Genomic DNA, 19,315 nt, shown 5'->3' with positions numbered 1-19,315 from the left:
CCACCCCCCCACTGAGCCCCCAGTCCCGTCTGCCGACAGCCCCGCTCCTGCCACTCCCATGCGCTGATGCCAGCCTGGCTCACACCCGCTGATGGCGCAGAGCGATTGGGGCCGGTGCCAGCAGGTGTGAGCTGCGGATGCTGCCATAATTGCCCCTCAGGAAAAGGGGGAGTTGGAGTAGCCCTCAGGGGCAATTGGGGCCAGCAACTGCCACTTGCACTCGCTGATGGTGCCAAGAGTTCAGGACCAGCGCTGGGCACCGGCAGCGGGTGCAAGCAGTGGCTCCAGTGCCAGCTGCAGGTGTGAGCAGGGTCGTCACCGGCAGCGGGTGTGAGAGGCGGCTGCTGGCCCCTGGCAACAGGTGCAAGCAGGGCCAGGGCCAGCAGCAGGTGCAAGAGCCCGGCAGTACCGTGGCACACAGGAGCAAAGAATTTTCAGTAACCACCAGAGGCTCACCCTGATGACAGCGACCAGCACCCCACATTGGTCTGGCACCCCCGCTCACCTGCTCCACCATCCCGCTGTGGCGATGCCCACCATGTTCTGCACTCTGCCACCTGCTGCTGATGCCCACCATGTTCCACGCACGCCCCGTAGTGGTCAGCGCATGTCATAGTGACTGGTCATTAGGTTGTTCTGCCGTTAGGCCTATTTGCATATTAGGGTTTTTTATATATATATATATAGAGAGAGAGAGAGAGAGTATCAAGTGAATGGGAAGATGTAGAAAGCCAGAGGCTCATCTAAGAAGGATGACAGGAACCTGCTACTTTTACTCTGTACCCTTGAAAGACATAATATACTTTATTAAACAATTTATTAAAATGTATATTTTAGTTAGAAAAGATGGAGGTGAAAATTGAAATTCCCTGGCTATTAGTTACATTTTATGGTGTTTTTTTGTTTGTTTGTTTTTTCAGGAAAAGTAACAGTAAAACTTTGAAGGGGATACTTACTGGGGGTTAACTTTTAATTCTCATCACTAAAGGCTCAGTCAGAATCTCTGTAACAGTTTGCATTTTTCAACACTACTTTTAACATCCAATTGTTCAGTTTAAGACTTGGTTGTGAAGACCAGTTGAAATTTTCTTTTTTTTTAGAGAGAGAGAGAGAAAAAGGGAGAGGAAGAGAGAAAAATCGACGTGAGAGCAAAACACCGATTGGCTGCCTCCTGCAGTCCCTCTACCAGGGATCGAGCCCGAAACCTGGGCATGCCCTAACTGGGAATTGAACTGGCAACCTTTCAGTGCATGAGATGTCGCCTAACTGAGTCACACTGGTAAAATTTTCTTTTAAATTCTATGTTTCTAAGAGTGAGAAATCTCAGGCCATGCACTGCCAATAGTGATATAAATTTTCTTATGTAAAAAAAACCCTGTGTGCTCATTTTAATATACTTAATAAGTAGAATGCTCCATTTAAATTCTTGCTCTGCCCAATAGGGCAAGAATATCTTTTACCAAGTTCAGATGACAAACATCCTCTCTCTGCCCCCAATTTTTCTTAGGAAGGAGAAAGTTTTCAAAGTCATTTCTTAGGAGTGAGCCCAGGCATGTGAAGACCCTCTACAGTGCTTGGCAGGGCCAGGAAGCTTTCCTGTGCAGGGGATGGGGCGTGGGCCAGGCCTTCAGAGGGGTCAGAGTCTGTATGTTATGTGGGTGTAGGTGGGTACATGCGAAAGATGGGGAGAAGAGAGACTGATCATGGGTTAAGAAATAAGGGCACCAATATCTATTCAATGTGAAGAGAATCAAGACCCTGTGGTTCCATCACCAGGATTCTCCATGCCAGTAACTGTCACCAACAACTCTCAGTGCCCCCAGTGCTCCCAACTGAACCACCTCACAAAACTTCACAATTCGAGTAAAAGTATCATTATTGATGAGGACATATAATTAAATATGCAGTAAAGGAAACAACCTGAACAGACATATGCAAGAAAATGAAACTAGACCACCAACTTACACCATACACAAGAATAAACTCAAAATGGATAAAGGACTTAAATGTACGACAGGAAACCATAAAAATTCTAGAAGAATACAAAGGCAACAAAATCTCAGACATATGCCAAAACAATTTCTTCACTGATACAGCTCCTAGGGCAGTTGAAACTAAAGAGAAAATGAACAAATGGGACTACATCAAAATAAAAAGCTTCTGCACAGCAAAAGAAACCATCAACAAAACAACAAGAAAACCCACCTCGTGGGAAAACATATTTGCCAACGTCATATCTGATAAGGGCTTAATCTCCAAAATTTATAGGGAACTCATACAACTTAACAAAAAGAAGATAAACAATCCAATCAAAAAATGGGCAAAGGATCTAAATAGACACCTTTCAAAAGAGGACATTCAGAAAGCCAAGAGACATATGAAAACATGCTCAAAGTCACTAATCATCCGAGAGATGCAAATCAAAACAACAATGAGGTACCATCTCACACCTGTCAGAATGGCCATCATCAACAAATCAACAAACGACAAGTGCTGGAGAGGATGTGGAGAAAAAGGAACACTTGTGCACTGCTGGTGGGAATGCAGACTGGTGCAGCCACTATGGAAGGCAGTATGGAGTTTCCTCAAAAAATTGGAAATGGAACTCCCATTTGACCCTGTGATCCCACTTCTAGGAATATATCCCAAGAAACCAGAAACACCAATCAGAAAGGATATATGCACCCAGATGTTCATAGCAGCACAATTCACCATAGCTAAGATCTGGAAACAGCCTAAGTGCCCATCAGTAGATGAATGGATTAGAAAACTGTGGTACATCTACACGATGGAATACTATGCTGCTGTTAAAAAGAAGGAACTCTTACCATTTGCAACAGCATGGATGGAACTGGAGAACATTATGCTAAGTGAAACAAGCCAGTCAATGAAGGAAAAATACCACATGATCTCACTCTTTCATGGATAATTAAGACCATTACAAACTTTTGAACAATAATAAATACAGTGGCAGAGCTGCCTCAAACCGATTGTCGGACTGCAGTGGGAAGGCCAGGGAGGGTTGGGGGACAGGAGGGAGGGGAGTAAGAGATCAACCGAAGGACTTGTATGCATCCATATAACCATAACTACTGGGCATAAGACACTGGGGGGTAAGGGAGGGCAGGGGCTTGTCAAGGGTGGGGGGGGGGGGAAAGGACACTTATGTAATACCCTTTGTAATATTTTTAGAGAAAAAAAAAAAAAAAAAAGAAGCCAGGCTCACAGCTGGTGAGCAGAGAGGCAGTGGCTGGAGCCTCTCCAGCCTGTGCAGCAGTGCTAAGGAGCAGAGAGCCATGCAGTAAGGAGCAGCCAGCACACGGGCAGTAAGGAGCTAGGAGTCCCAGACTGTGAGAGGATGCAAGCCAGACTGAGGGAAACCCACCCCCCTGCCCCAGAGCATGAATTTCATACACTAGGCCTCTAGTATTATATACATAATGACCTACTGTATGTTTTGTATACATAATAACATATAATAAATGCCCTTAGACTGTGTATGTGTGTGTTTATACTAGTTATGTTTTTATGAAAGATCTAGCCCTGGAAGTGAAGTTATTGGGATAAAGGAATGACATACATGACATTTTGAAAAAAGCTCAATTACCCTTTGAAAAAGATGTGCTAATTTCACCTACCAACAGTGCATGTGGATGCCTTTTCCTCCAATGGGAAAATTCTGGTTTTATTTGTTAAATACAATAATTAGTTATTATAAGTTCCAAAAAATCGTATCTCATTTTTTGTTGATTAGCATTTTCTAATTAGAAAGCAAGGGTCAATCTGGTATAAATTCAAAATTTTTAATCATGAATATTAGCTCAACTTGGAATTTGTTTGATAGGAAAAGAATAATTACCTACTGTTAAATACTGCTATAGGCTTACCTCTCAGAATCATCATTCTCCACAATAGGAAACTGGTGCTTATCACTTTGTTCACTGTTGCTTATCTGTCTCCCTCCAGTACGGTCAGTGTCATCATTAGCCCCGTCACACATGTTTCCTGACTCTTCCCTTTTACTATTTTTCTGCTCCTTCTTTTATTCAACCTTTGATGAAAGTTTGATATTAAGGATATTGCTATTACCTTATTCATTAAGAACACTGTGTTTTCATTACCTTTTTCATGTGGCTTTATGACTTAGTTTTGCTATTACCTTATTCATTAAATAGACTGTGTTTTCATTAATTTTATCATTTGACTGCTGGGTATCAGTTTCTTCACTGTTGCCTTGATGTCTCAATCCATTTCTGTCACTGTCATCATCAGCACCATCAGATATGTTTCCTGATACTTCCTTTATACTGCTTCTCTGCTTAGTTTCTCCTTCAACCTTTGATGCATGTTTGATAGTAAAGATATTGTTATTACCTTATTCATCAAAAGATAGTGTTTTCATTAATTTAATGATATTAATGAAACTGCTATGACTTGAATCAATGAAAATATTTTGAGTGTTTTATTTGATAATAAAAGGTCATTGAAATTGCTGTAATTCTCCTTTGTTTCTGCTTCTATATAGAAGCCAAATTTTCCAAAACTTCTAAGAGTGATTTCTTAATTTTGTGCTCCTATTCACACAAAATCCACCCTTTGCTACCTAATATTCCCCATACTCACCCCATCCCATTTATCTCACAGAGACAATAAAATCAATGACAAAAAAAAAAAAAAAAGAAACAACCTGAGATGTTAACACTGCCATCATCTCTGTAGTAGGTAGGATCAGATGTGAATTTTATATTCTTCACACTTTTCTTACATTTTCCAAATCTTCTATAATAAGTCTGTATTATGTCTATATCCAGAAAATGAAATCTCAGCAAAAGTGCGTCAAACATACACATAAACCCCCTACTCTGCTAATGCCTGAATCAGGGGCACCTTCTCTCATCCTGGCCTTTCTGAAATTGGTTGGAACCCCCTTTCCCAGGGCCCACCTACACAGTGTTGTCCTTTATGGCCCTTGTGGGCCCCCCAACTTTAATCCATCACGTGGGCCGCACTGAATGACTGGCCACTCTAAAAGGCCAGTGTGCCTCAGTGGTTGAGTGTTCACCTATGAACCAGGAGCTCATGGTTCGATTCCCAGTTAGGGCACATGCCCAGGTTGTGGGCTCGATCCCCAGTACAGGGCATGTAGGAGGCAGCCAATTAATGATTCTCTCTCATCATTGATGTTTCTATCTCTCTCTTCCTCTCTGAAATAAAAAATACATTTAAAAACAAAGACTTGTATAATAATACTGTAGCTTGCTTGTACTATGCTTCTGTAGTAAAAATATCTATATATATAAAAGGCTAATATGCTAAGTGTCCAACAATTTGACCGGTCGCTATGATATGCACTGACCACCAGGGTGCAGACGCTCAACGCAGGAGCTGCCATGACGCACACAGAGAAATGGCACTGTGGACCTGGAGCCCACAAAGCAACACTCGGCTTCCCTCAAGTGGGACACAGGCCCCGCCACCACCCCGGAGACACCCCACCAAATTGCAGCCAATGCTGCTGAGACCCCATGGCACAAAATGCAACCCACAGTGCAGCCCAGCCCAAAACGGTCACCGTGGGTGCCGGGTAATGACGTCACGTAGCAACGCCCAGCTTCCTCTCCCCAGCAACGACTAACCTCCCTGAAGTTTCTTGAGCCCAGGAACAAGACTTGCTTTATAACCAGGTGCAAACATTTCACACTTTAACCAAATTTCTGTGAAGGGTTTTCCCGTGCCTCATCTCATTTGATCCTCACAGAAGTCCTGGAGTAGGTAGATAGGAGACTCAGTGGAATCCTATTTTCTTTTCATTAGCCAGAAAACAGAGATTTAGAAACTTGATCCAACTGACAATAAGAAATGGTGGACCTTGAAAATTACTTCAGGTTTTCTCACTGCACAGAATATAGTCCAAGATTGCTGCAGTTAAATATTTTATCCTTTGTTCTCCCTGCGTGATCTACAATAATAATCTGCTTTGTGTTGATACTTACTGCTGTGTTTCTGACAATTACCTGAAAGAGAAGTTGGCGTGCTTCACTGGGCTGGGAAAAGTTTAGCTAAATCAGAAAGCAGGTCTAATTAAGCAAGTTTATTCTATATTTATAAAAGGCTAAGTTGACTTGTGCATGCATGATACATATAAAGCTCGCGCTGGTGCAAATCACACACGTGTGTTTTGATCTGTCATTGTTGATCGTGAATTTGGTTGACACTACTATTATAGAGAAAGGGTGAATAATGATATTAAAATATTTCTTCTAATTAATTTCCTTTCAATGTGTACGAATTCATGCACTGGGCCACTAGTAAAATATAAATGGGAATGAGAAAATTAACCTAGGCTAGTAGCTGCCTCTGGAGAGCGAGGGAGACTGAATGAGCTCAGCTCTGTGTGTAACACAATATTTCTTTTGAAAGTCTCTGAAATAAATGTGGGGGGAAAACATGCTCCATTTTTCTCTCTACTTTTATAAATGTTGAAATATAACATTATCATCAATGAGCACCAAACATATTTAATAGTAATACCAAAGCTCGAATTCTGTTGGTCCCACAGACCATACTCTTTCTTCACAATCCTAATACTGTCCTATAGGTTCTCTGGGCCAGAAATGAGTCATATTTATGTCTGTGCCCGATGTGCCAGGCAAATCGGAGCTGCTGGATCAGGCTCCAGGCAATGAACTAATGAGTGAGCACATATCTGAAAGCACAGCCCCTTCACAACTCAGTCTCCCCAGCACCCTGAAGCTCTCAGAAAGCAGGAACAGCACATTTCATGTCTAATTCAGCCTCCTGGAGACCTTTTTCCTTTGCACCTGCTCCTGTCTCCCCAGCTTCCCTCTCAGGCAACTATCCAGAAATCCCTCTTGCAATTGGTTCAAATCTTCTGTTGTCTCAAATCATCTGTTGTCAAATCTTCTGGTCTTAAATAGTACCTACTCTTTCTGGCCCTGAAGTCATGTCAGGCTATTAAACATTTAATTAAATGTACTGGTATACCTATGTGGGTGTGACTTTTGAGTAAAAAACTGCAAACAACCCAAGTGTCCCCCAAAAAACTAAGGTCTATCAGCCATTCAGTGGAATACAACACTGTTTAAAAACAATGTGCTAGACATAGATCTATGAACCAGGAGGTCACAGTTCAATTCCCAGTCAGGGCACATGTCCAGGTTTCCGGCTCAATCCCCGGTGGGGGGAGTGCAGAAGCAGCCGATCAATGATTCTCTCTCATCATTGATGTTTCTATCTCTCTCTCCCTCTTCCTTCCTCTCTTAAATCAATAAAAGTATATTTTAATAAAACAAAACAATGTGCTAGAAAATAAAATTTAATGACATGGGGAGATGTTTATAATATACTATTATAAAAACAAACATACAAGAGTGGGTGGCAAAAACAAGTACCGCATAGTATTCAGCTTATATGTGTGCACTAGCCACACCAAATTACTATCCCATTATTCTGCTTAATGTGTCATCATAGCTCTTATGTGATATCACGGTGAAAAGGGAGTTCAGTGCCTTTTAGAAACGGAGCCTGATTGATTTGTCTTAGTGGTTAGAGCATCGGCCCACAGACCAAAGGGTCAGGGGTTCAATTCTCGGTCAAGGGCACGTACCTGGGTTTCAGATTTGATCCATGAGGGAGGCAACCAATTGATGTGTCTCTCTCACATCAATGTTTCTCTCTCTCTCTCTCTCTCTCCCCCCCGGCCCTCAACTCTCTCTCTCTAAAAAAACAAAAACAAATCAATGAAAAAAAATATCCTCGGGTGAGGGTTAACAACAAAAAAGAGCAAAGATCAGTGTTTGTGAATTCCAAAATCCATGGGATGAGCCCAGGCTTCTACAGATGATATTTAAAGTAGACAGAAAAGACAAAGGCAGGCTTGTCTGAAAGGCTCACTAATAAGGTTGAAGTGATAAAAGTCCAGACCTTTGTCTCAAGGCCCACACAGAGTTCTGATTTACTTGAGTCCCTTTTATGTTCATGTTGGAATGTCCTTTTTCTTGTCCTCCCATTAAACTTGTATAGGTCATTAAATTGAAATAAGTGGAATTAAAGTGCTAAATAATTTAGAAAAAGAGGGTAAAAGAAAATGATTCTACAAACAAGAACAGGACAATGTGAGGTTTGTGTGCGGGTTCCAGCAGCCTTCCTTCTTATTTGTTCCCTCACAGATGAGAGACCACAGAGGACAATTAGCTATGCTCTCAGGCTGAGTGATCTGATGGAAACAGATTCCAATACTGAGACACCCCAGCCAGAGAAAACAATAACACAATCAGGTTGAACAAACCTGAAAGTCCCCCCCCCTCCCCCCCCGGCCCATGCACATTGTTCTGGCTTAATAGAATACTGGAATTTTGATAAGCATGACCTTCCCTAAAAAACTGGGGTAAAGGGAGTATGTCTGAATGGAAAGGATGTGCTTGATGTATACTTGAAAATCACACCTGGGAAGGTCTTGCAATAAACTCATTCAGATGGTGGAGATGCTGAGAAGGTGTGTGGAAATGGCAGTCCAAATCCGGAAGGCTGTCAGCCAGCGAATTCAGAGTTTTGCTGATTTTATTCAACTGAAAAAATCTGTTTTTGCAGTCAGCGCTGCTGCTATCAGCCTTAAAGTCCAATTTGAGCAACACAAATAAACATCACAGGGTCAAGGAAAGGACCATAGTACTTTAAAAAAATATTTGTTGAATGGTTTAATTTTACAGATTCAACTAAATAAAACTCCTTTCTCAGAAATTCACTAATGACACATAACATTCTTTTTTTTTTTTTTCCCCGCTAGGCAATCTAAATTATTACAAGAAGTCTATTTTATGATAATTACGTTAGTTTTGAAAAAAGATATTGAAAATGCATTTGTTGGCTGGTTATAAACTCCTTGAGGGTCTGTCAGGTCTCTTATGTTCATTATTGAATGTCTTGAGCCTAACACTGTGCCTGACACACAGCAGGCACCTTTATGTGCTGAATCAATGACAAGTAAAACTGTATAACTCTCTTGGTCCAATAATATTCGAATGATGACTGAGAGTTTACAGTTAACCCTTGAACACGTGGCAGTTAGAGGTGCTGACTCCCCCATGCAGTCAAAATCCACATACAACTCTGACTCCCCCAAAATGTAAACTAATAGATTATGGTTGACCAGAAACCTTACTGAAACACTGATTAACAACATATGTTGTAAGTTATATGTATAATAGACTGTATTCTTACAATAAGGTAAGCTAGAGAAAAGAAAGTGTTACTAAGAAAATTGTAAGGAAGAGAAAATACACTCTCAGTATTTATTGAAGAAAACTCATGTATAAGTGAACCATGCAGTTTACATCTTGTTGTTCCAAGGGTCAGCTCTCCTGCACTTTGGCAAAAATGGTTTATTAACACATCTTTACTCTCCTTCCAGCATCAAATCCCTCACTCTGAGGAGTTTGGATACCAGCTGCTGGCAGTAAGTCCAGGCTGGCTGAAGAGATAAAGGCATAGGCAGCTCGAAGACTGACTGAGGCCGGCAGAAGCTGCTTCTCATGCTGGGTGGGGTTTGTTGTTCCTGCCAGGATCCTGTCCTAGAAGAGGCCACATGTTTCAGAGTCAGTGAGGACAGGAGTCTGGCAGGGGTCGGATATCTCACCTGCTTATTCACAATTTCTGAGATATGTTGAAAGTTAACACCCATACATCCTTACGACAATCTAACATAACTAGCAGTCCGTATAGTAATGCATATATTAACTCACCTAAAACTCAGACAAAACTTACTCCCAAACTTCTGTAATAAGAAGACAAGTGCCCAGCTGGTGTGGCTCAGTGATTGAGTGTTGACCTATGAACCACGAGGTCATGGTTTGATTCCCAGTTAGGGCACATGCCTGGGTTGTGGGCTCGATTCCCAGTAAGGGGCGTGCAGGAGGCAGCCAATCAATGATTCTCTCTCACCACTGATGTTTCCCTCTCTCTCCCTCTCCCTTCCACTCTGAAATCAATAAAAATATATATATGTACATATATATTAAAAAGATGACTGCCCTAGCTGGTTGGGTTCAGCAGAGCCTGCAGACCAAAGAGTCCCGAGTTCAATTCAGTCAAGGACACATACCTTAGTTGCAGGCTCCTCCCTAGCCTGGGCCCTGGTCAGGGCTCATGCAGGAAGCAACCAATGTGTTTCTCTCACATCGATGTTTCTCTTTGTCTTTCCCTCTCCCTTCCACTCTCTCTAAAAATCAATGGAAAAATATCCTTGGGTGAGGATTAACAACAACAAAAAAATAAAATAAAATAAGATGACAACCAAAATATCTATGGCTTCATTAATGGCCAATTTTTAAAACTTTCTTAGGTGTATGTTAAAATAGAATTCAGGCAATTGTGCAATTTATTTTCTATAACCAGCAGTTTGTAAAAGCTCCATTTCCCTTTTTATACCATTTCATTCCTTTAAAAATGGGAGGGAAATCTTCCTTCTCATTTCACCCTCATCCTACACCCTGGAAACATCACCATTCTGCCGCAAATACTAAGGCACTGAAAGAAGCCTCTTATGTGACCTCAAGTAAAAGTCAAGCATTCTCTATACCTACAGCAGGCAACTGGTTTGTTAATTTCACAGTAAGAAATTGGCCAGAAAACCTCTCATTTATAAAACTCCATGGAACACCTGAAGTAACTCGATAACCACGACAGAGTTGGTACCTGCCCACCTCATTTCCTGTTGTTAAGTCCAACCCTTTGTCCCAAGTCTGGACAAAAGGACAACACCTCACAAAACCCTTAGCCATGCATTTGTTCTCAGACTTAAGAATAATTAGGCACCAAATTACTCATGAGAAAAAATTTGTCCTACAGAGGAGAATAAGGCAAAACCGGAAATAATTTCATGTTGGTTTTAAGTGCTTCTCTACCAGGTTTCTAAGGAATGTGAAGTCTCGTGGTAGTTTGAGGAGGCAACACTCCATCAGCAAAGCTGTCAAAAACTGCCTGGTACTTAAAATGAAACACTGAGCCTATCTCATCATCCTCCCATGCAGGAAAAATCAGCCTTCTATCAAGAAGTGTGTTTTACTATGACTCACTATTTCATAAAAGCAGCACCCATATTTAACTGTAATGTGATTCTCTGCATTGCTATTCACAACCTACATTGATTATTTGATCCATTCAAGGATTTCTCTGCAATTTGGAAAAAACACTTTGCTAAAATGCTTGGGAGCTGTCATCAACCAACACCTTCCCCTAAAGGTAACTCATTTCTTCACATTAATAATGTTAGATTTTGTCCCTGGCCAGGTAGCTAAGTTGGTTAGAGCATTGTCCTGATACACCAAGGTTGTGGCTTCAATCCCCAGTCAGGGCACAAGAATCAACCAATGATGCCCTGGCCGGTGCCGCTCAGTTAAGAGCGTCAGACCGAGCTCTGAAGGGTCACAGGTTCAATTTCTGGTCAAGGGCACGTACCTGGATTGCAGGTTCCATCCCTGGCCCAATCGGGGTGCATGCAGGAGGCAACCAATTAATGTGTCTCTCTTACATCGATGTTTCTTTATGTCTCTCTCTCTCTCTTCCTCCCTCCCTGGAACTCTCTCTAATAAAAAAAAAAAATCAATGGGAAAAATATCCTCAGGTGAGAATTAACAAACAAAAAAGAATAAACCAATGAATCAACCAATGAGTGCAATGAGTGCATAAATAAGTGGGACAACAAATCGATGTTTCTCGCTCTTGCTCTCTCTCTCTTCCTCTAAAATTTAATAAATAATGTGAGACTTTGGAAAATGCCATCCCCTCAATCCTCTTTTAACCTCTAAATTTAAAGCTACCAAGTAGAAGCAGGACATTGTAAGTTGGCCTAGTTTTACTCTTCTGGGTCCTTTTCATTTATACATAGGATCATCAGCTAGTTAACAGGAATGTAAGTTAATGGTAAAAAAGGTCTCTAAAACCTAAGACAATCCATTTAGGCATGTGTAAAATACTCAGACTTTGATGGGAAAGTAAACATTGATTTTAAAAAATACTTTTTAAGGAAATAAATAAAGGCAAGTTTCTTCTTGACTTGGCATGGATCCTACCCATAGCATTTAAGTGTGAGCTAATGAGCTAGGTCTGCAATGACAATGGAGGAATTTATTACTCTGAGGTAGTAAGGCAAAACACCTTGCCAAAGGGCAGATGAAAATACTGTGTGAGGGCCCTAACCGGTTTGGCTCAGTGGATAGAGCGTCGGCCTGCAGACTGAAGGGTCCCAGGTTCAATTCCGGTCAAGGGCATGTACCTTGGTTGCGGGCACATCTCCAGTAGCGGGTGTGCAGGAGGCAGCTGATCGATGTTTCTCTCTCATCGATGTTTCTAACTCTCTATCCCTCTTCCTTCCTCTCTGTAAAAAATCAATAAAATATATCTAAAAAAAAGAAAGAAAGAAAATACTGTGTGAGGGAGTAAGGGATCAGAAGGGGAAGGATACTCCCACAGGGTTATCTGGGCTTTGATGAGGGAAGACCAGGAAACACCTGGCAAACACACTGCTTGGGCAGCAGGAGGCCAGGAAGACTTTTCTGACATTTGTCATCTAGATGCCCCAGAAGAGGCTATTTCATATCAATACTCTCAGAAAAGTACAAAGTCCCTCTTTCTGGTTAATTCTCCTTCTGTAGCCGTCCTCTTACCGTGTTCTGGAAGTGGCCGGTTAAGTAGTCAGGAGCCAAACCTCCAGGTTTGAACACTGGATCAGCCTCAGTCTACCTGTATGGTAATGAGGACCCACCCTTAATCACCGTCATGCCTCCTCTGAGAAGCAGATTTACCAACCACACCTACTTCTTCATGTCTGGTATACAGTCGGCGCCCAGTGAATGTCAGCTATTATAGTGACAACATACCGCTGAAAGGTTTTGATGAATTACACATTTAGAAAAATAAAATCATGTTGTATTTTTGCTTGAATATTTTATTAAATAACTTTAATCCCTCAAAACAAAACTAGGCTTATTTGTTTTTTCAGTGGTACGATTTTTTAGAGAAGGGGAACATGGATTCTCTTGTTAATATCCTTTCCCTTCCACATAGACCTCAAGTCAGCCAGTTCACAAGTACTAGTAATGTACCTGAAAGCACAACACAAAGTCTTCCTGTGACACAGGTGAGCCTGGCAAGATTTTCGTCAAAGGAAGAAGGCACATGTGGCATAAGTAAGTCCACTTCTCAGTGTACCAGTTAGATGAAGCTTGGGAAGAGGCTGCTGTGCCTCTGAGTTGCCACTCTAATCCTTTCAGTGATAGAAAATCCAGTGCTCAGTGCACTGCCTCTAGGTCCAGGCAATATATTTAGGAAGCATCTCAGAGAATGTATATGAGGAAACCAATCTCCATAAATAAAATGGCATTTCCAATTCACAAGACCTTGCTTCTACTTAAAACAGAATATCAAGTGGGAAAAATCACCACACAGTGCTCTCAAACCTGGCTCAATGTCACAGATGTTGCCCTGCATGAAGCCGGCACACCTGAGTCACACTGCCCAGCCCTGTGGACAGTCCCTCCCACTGGTAAGCACTGCACTTCTGTCCTCAGGAAGTGTTTGCACCAGGCCAGGGGACAGGAGCTAACCCCTATCCTTTCACACAGCACCTTTCCTATGGACATGCCATCCTGGTGTTGTTGTTACTAATATGACCACTATCAGTTCCGTCACACCAGTATTCACAATACACTGGCCCACAACTTGGAAGTTGCTTAACCTTTCTGTTTTCTCCACATTCACTTTATCATCTTTAAGCCACGTCATTGGTGGGAGATATCCTTGATTGCCAACACACTGAAGGGTACTTCTTGGTCTGGTGTCTGGGATTTATTTGAAGGGAGCGTGGGAGGAAGGGATGGACAAAGCAGCAACATGGGTCTTGGTTAAAGCTGGGCAACGAGTATTAAAGAGCTCATTATTCCATTCTGTCTACTTCTGAACATGCTAAAAGTTTCCATAACTAAAAGTGCTTTTAGAGGCCATTTCTGATGTGCACATACTGGTAAAGGTTCCAGAGAAAATAAAACCTTCTCCAAGCCCTAACTCTCCTTTGCTTCTATTTAACTCAGATGTTCAGTTTTCCTACTGTTCTCAGTAAAAACTTCCCACGCCTGTTCCAGGACCCCTGATGCTTGGGCCTCCTGCTGTCATCGCACGCACTCTAGCACAAATCAATTGGCCTCCTCTAACAGCTCCAGAGCACCTCTCACAGAACCACTGTCACAAAGCAGTCAGTAAAAACTCCTCCACTTCCTCAGTGCTACAAACCACTGTGACAGGAAATAACAAAACCTGCACAGGGACTTGCTTCATACTGTCATCCTCAAATCACAGCAGTTGGTTTCATTTGTGACACTAAGTGACTGGAGTAAAGGGGGTCTTCAAACTTGCTGAAGAGGTTTTTAAATACCAGTGGCCAGAACTCACCCACAAGCAATTAAATCTGAACCCTCAGGGCTGGAACCCAGACCTGTACCCACATGAGTCATGTGAGAGAATGGTGTATGTCAGTGTGTGTATGTGTGAGTGTGCATGTGTTTGCATGTAAATGTGTGTGTGCATATGTGAGTTTGCATGTGTGCATTTGAAGGTATGTGTTTGTAGGTAAATGTAAATATGTGTATATGTATGTGAGTGCAAGTATGTATATGCAGTGTATGTAAATGTGTATGAGTGTGTGTATATGTATATGTATATGTATATGTATATGTATATGTATATGTGTGTCTTTCCTTGCTCGTGATTTTCAGAGCTCCACACAAGTCTAATAACGTTGTGGTAAGGGTTAAGCACTGTTGATCAGGCCATGCATTTAGCTTGATGTTCTAGACATCCTCAGCACAAGCCCCGACCTCTCCTCTCCCAATGCCCGTGGAGTCTAACCCCCGACAAGTCATTTTCAGACCATACTGTCAGAAAGCTCACCACCTATCATGCATAGGACCTTGCTCCCATTGGCCCTAATTCTAAACAGAGTCAATCTTGTCCCCTTTCTAAATGTTTGAAGAGACGGAAGGAAGCTACACTGAAGTCAGAGTTAAGCTTTCTATTTCATTGTCGAGGAGCTTTTAGGAAACCTGTTTTTAACACCTGAATCAGAGAGGTTAAAAACTCAAGCAAGAAGGGGAACAGAGATGAGGAACATTACAGACACATACACAAAGTCAACGTAGATATGAGAGTGAGGGTTCATTTATGTGTTTTTGAGAAACTGACGTTGCTATAAACAGTTACTCACTCTGATGGAGAAAAAAAGATCCTCATTATCCCCACAAAGGGATTTTCCAGATACCAGATACTCTCTGGGGGATAAACAAGCCACATTGCCCTGCATTAAAAGATAAGACCACTTTTCTGGGACACAGCTATTATCTTGATTGTATATAAAAATTCCCCTTTTACTCTACAGCTGGATGCTTTGCCAATGGCTGGTGTTTTATAGTCCCCATGCTAAGCATTAAAAAAAAAAAAAAGTGTTTTTTTTTTCAGTTCAGGAAGCATTTTATTGTTTCTCCCAGTTTAAGAATTTTACTGACAGAAAAATTAACACTTTCAGAAAACCTCCTGCATAGCCTTGCTCAGCTTCTGAATCTTGGTTTTTGCAGGCATATCAATGTATTTCTCTCCAATACAATCATTCCACCCATGATTGACGAGTCAATCTTAACTTTCAATTTCAATTATTTGGCTTTTACTTAGGAAGTTATTCAGGGCTGTATTTTTTTGTTTGTTTTGCTTTGCTTTTAATTAAGAAAGAATGGCTTCATCTAAAGGAGATGCAGTGATCACTGTGTATGGGACTTCTCCATGGTGGACATTCATCAAGGTAGAAAAGGCAGAAATAACACCTGGGGTGTTGGTCAAGTGACCATTTTCAGCAAGCAAATTGATCAGGTTGGATGCGAGATCATGCCACTCAGGCTTTTCTCTTTAACACAATGCTTTGCAAAGGGATTCAAAATCAAAGCAGCCATTTTGGGTTCCTTCAAGATTTGTGCTACTCTCAACAATTCCTTTTCTACTTGTTCCAGTTTATCCTGTTTAGATGCAGCAGAATAAAGAGCAGTGTCATAGCTACCTTTGATACCATATACCTGAACAGGTGGCTGCACAAGCTTGACAAACGGCCTGGCCACAGATGTGCTGAAGCATAGCACCTTGTGAGAGAGCATGGACAGGCCATCTTCTCCTGGTGGGCTATAGGTCCCCTACCTAACTAAGCATTTTGATCTCCCTTTTTTTAAGCAAAGGTTTTGAGCTCCTATCTGCTTAAAGGAAGGAGTGGGCAGTTTCTGGAAGGGATGACCGTTGGGGTGCTCCTCCAGCCAGCACGGTGGTCCCCAGCACAGCCCATCCTTCACTGCTGTGTTGGGTAAGCAGCTGCCCTGGGCTTGGGGTAAAGAGTCTTCCTCCTGTGTCAGCACCAACAGAGGGCTCAGAAGTCACCCAAGAGCCCTGGAACCAGCTTCCACACGAGAGATGAGTCATGGCTTCTGCTTTTCAAGGGAAGCAAAAAGCCCAAATTTTAATGTGAAAACTCCTGGTTATTTTTTTATTATTATTAAATTTATTGCGGTGACATTGGTCAACATGAACATATAGGTTTCAGATGTGAGTTTCTATCTAGCTCCTTTTTCCTTTAATTTTTTAAATGAAACTCCTGAGTTTTAAAGGTTGGAAACAAATGCGTGGGGTAGAATAAAACACAACTGCAAGAGAAACAGATCCTTGGGCTTTCAGTCTGTGGTTCCACTCCACACAGACCACTTGCAGTCTGAATCTGTCTTCATTCAAAACCATCTGCTCAGGACACCTAATGAAAGTAGGCAGTGATGGAATACCCTTAATGAGAACACTTAGTCCCTGAGTCTGCTGAAATCCAGGACCAACAATTAAATGAGATCTTAGAATTCCAAAAGGATAGAAAGGAGGTCCAATTAATGACACATTTTCTTAGCTATTGGCTAAGAAAAAGGTCAGGGGACTTTGGGAAAATGTCCCGTGGCATCCAAGTGAGTTCACAGATCTTCACAAAAAAAGTAAAATATTTAACTATGAAAACAAAACATCAATCTGAAAAATGACATGAACAGGTTTAAACACAAGAAGAAAAAAGAAGTGGGATATGGCCTGGCCGGTGTGGCTCAGTGGCTGAGCATCAACCTACAAACCAGGAGGTCACCGTTCAATTCCTGGTCTGGGAACATGCACGGGTTGCAGGCTTGATCCCCAGTGTGGGGCGTGCAGGAGACAGCCAATCAATGATTCTCTTTCATCATTGATGCTTCTATCTCTCTCTCCCTCTCCCTTCCAATAGATAGATAATAAATAAATAAATGAATAAATAAATATAAAAATATGTAAAAAAAGAAGTGGAATATGGAGGAATAGCAGTAATCCACAAAATGATAAACCTTTATAAAGCCTTTTGTAAAAATCAGAAAGTTGGCAAGATTCCAAAACAATGTGATTCTAATTTGTTCTCTTATAAAATATATACATACAAAAAGATTGAAGTGTGTACATCCCATATAATAAAAGCCTAATATGCAAATCGACCAAATGGTGGAACGATCAGTCACTATGACGTGCACTGACCACTAGGGAGCAGACGCTCAATGCAGGAACTGCCCCCAGCACACAGGCCCCAGGCCAGCCAAGGCGGGTGACAGCAGGGGCCCCCTGATCGCCCCACCGGTCATCCCACAGAGAGGCCCTGATTGCCAGCCAGGCCTAGGGATCCTACCCATGCAGGAATTTTGTGCATCGAGCCTCTAGTATCAAAATATTATTGTTAACAATTTAATCTTACTAGCAGTTGTCTTTCAGAGGTAAGATTCTCAATTGCTTGTTTTCTTCACCTCCAGTGCCTAATGTTTCCTATAATGAGTATAAACTACCATTTAAAATAATGATAATAAGCAATTATAAAATTATAAAAGTTACCCTTTCTAACTTGGTTGAAGGGTTGAAGTTTTAATGAGGATGACTGTTGTGCCAGTGGTCTGGTCAGAAAACCTCTAAAGCAGCAATTTTAAACTGGTGAGCCACAGATTTTCTTTTTTAATATACTTTTATTCATTTCAGAGAGGGAGAGAGATAGAAACATCAATGATGAGAGAGAATCATTGATCAGCTGCCTCCTGCATGCCCCACATTGGGGGTCAAGCCTGAAACCCAGGCATATGCTCTGACCGGGAATCGAACCGTGACCTCCTAGTTCATAGGTCAATGCTCAACCACTGAGCCAAGCCAGCTGGGCCCACAGATTTTTTAAAACATGCAACAGCTGACTATTTTAGTCAGGGGCACTGACCTCTTTTCCCTTAGACTGTCAAATAAAAAAGTGAGGCCCGACTGACGTGGCTCAGTAGTTGAGCATCCACTTGTGGGACGTGAGGTTACGGTTCGATTCCTGGTCAGGGCTTATGCCCGGGTTGCGGGCTTGATCTCCCCCAGTGGGGGGGGGGGGGGGGGGGGGTGCAGGAGGTAGCGGATCGATGATTCTCTCTCATCATTGAGGTTTCTCTCTCTCCCTCTCCCTTCTTCTCTCTGAAATCAATAAAAACATATTAAAAAAAGAAAACAGGTGCGTAACAAATCTTTTTAAAAAAATTCTCAGATGTTTTACTTTCTCTTTTTTGCCTGGAGTTTTCCAAGTCAAATGTGTATCACAGACTCAGCCAGCATTTCAACTCAGACAATTCCCATTTCCAGGGCTCAGGCCAGGACTGAACAGTGTAGGCCTACAGGCATTGACTGTGTCTCCTGAGCCACTGACATATATGCAGAAGCTAGTAAACTAGGGCTTCCCATGTATACTTCTGTGTGAATTTATTATCAATTACATCATTCTCCCTTTGTGTCTGTACACCTTTAATGAAGTATACTTATGTACCTTGATGGAGAAGTTTCTGGTTGGCATCAGTGGAGAGACTGGTAGACACCTTTGCAGGAACACCTGTGCAGGATTTCTTGAGAAGAAAGGTACCAAGATGAGTAGAACCATCTTTCTTATTTTATTTTATTGATTTTAGAGACACATCGATTGGTTGCCTCCTGCACCCCGACCGGGGCTAGAGATTGAACTTGCAACCCAGATATATGCTCTTGACAAGGAATCAAACCTGTGACCCTCTGTGCGAGGGCCAATGTTCTAATTTAGCAACACCAGCCAAGGCTAAAAGAATTTTTTAAAGTGTGTCTAGTAGGTAGGATATAGTTGGATCTTGCTTTTTTATTCAGGATGACAATCTCTCCTTTGTATTGGAGTGCTTAA

At 41.9% G+C, this 19,315-nt stretch overlaps 1 protein-coding gene and 1 pseudogene across 5 annotated transcripts in view; both read right to left on the bottom strand.

Moving 5' to 3' along the window:
• Nucleotides 1-19,315, bottom strand: part of LATS2 (large tumor suppressor kinase 2) — a 118,542-nt gene that overhangs the window by 35,459 nt on the left and 63,768 nt on the right. The window contains exons 1-2 of one of the 5 annotated variants that reach the window (XM_070409315.1): nt 4,160-4,228; nt 3,888-4,051 (exon numbers count right to left, since the gene is read on the bottom strand). The exons of 3 other annotated variants lie outside the window; for them this stretch is intronic. The gene's annotated coding sequence lies outside the window, so the exon portion shown is untranslated. One more of the 5 variants, XM_070409314.1, reaches the window with a different exon arrangement.
• On the bottom strand, nt 15,541-17,786 carry LOC139005146 (ATP synthase subunit O, mitochondrial pseudogene; annotated as a pseudogene).

Source organism: Myotis yumanensis, unplaced genomic scaffold (genome assembly GCF_028538775.1).
Source record: "Myotis yumanensis isolate MYYU_CA2020_CCGP unplaced genomic scaffold, mMyoYum1.0.hap1 SCAF_3, whole genome shotgun sequence".
Lineage (NCBI taxonomy): Eukaryota > Metazoa > Chordata > Mammalia > Chiroptera > Vespertilionidae > Myotis > Myotis yumanensis.
This window is presented reverse-complemented; position numbering and strand designations above follow the sequence as displayed.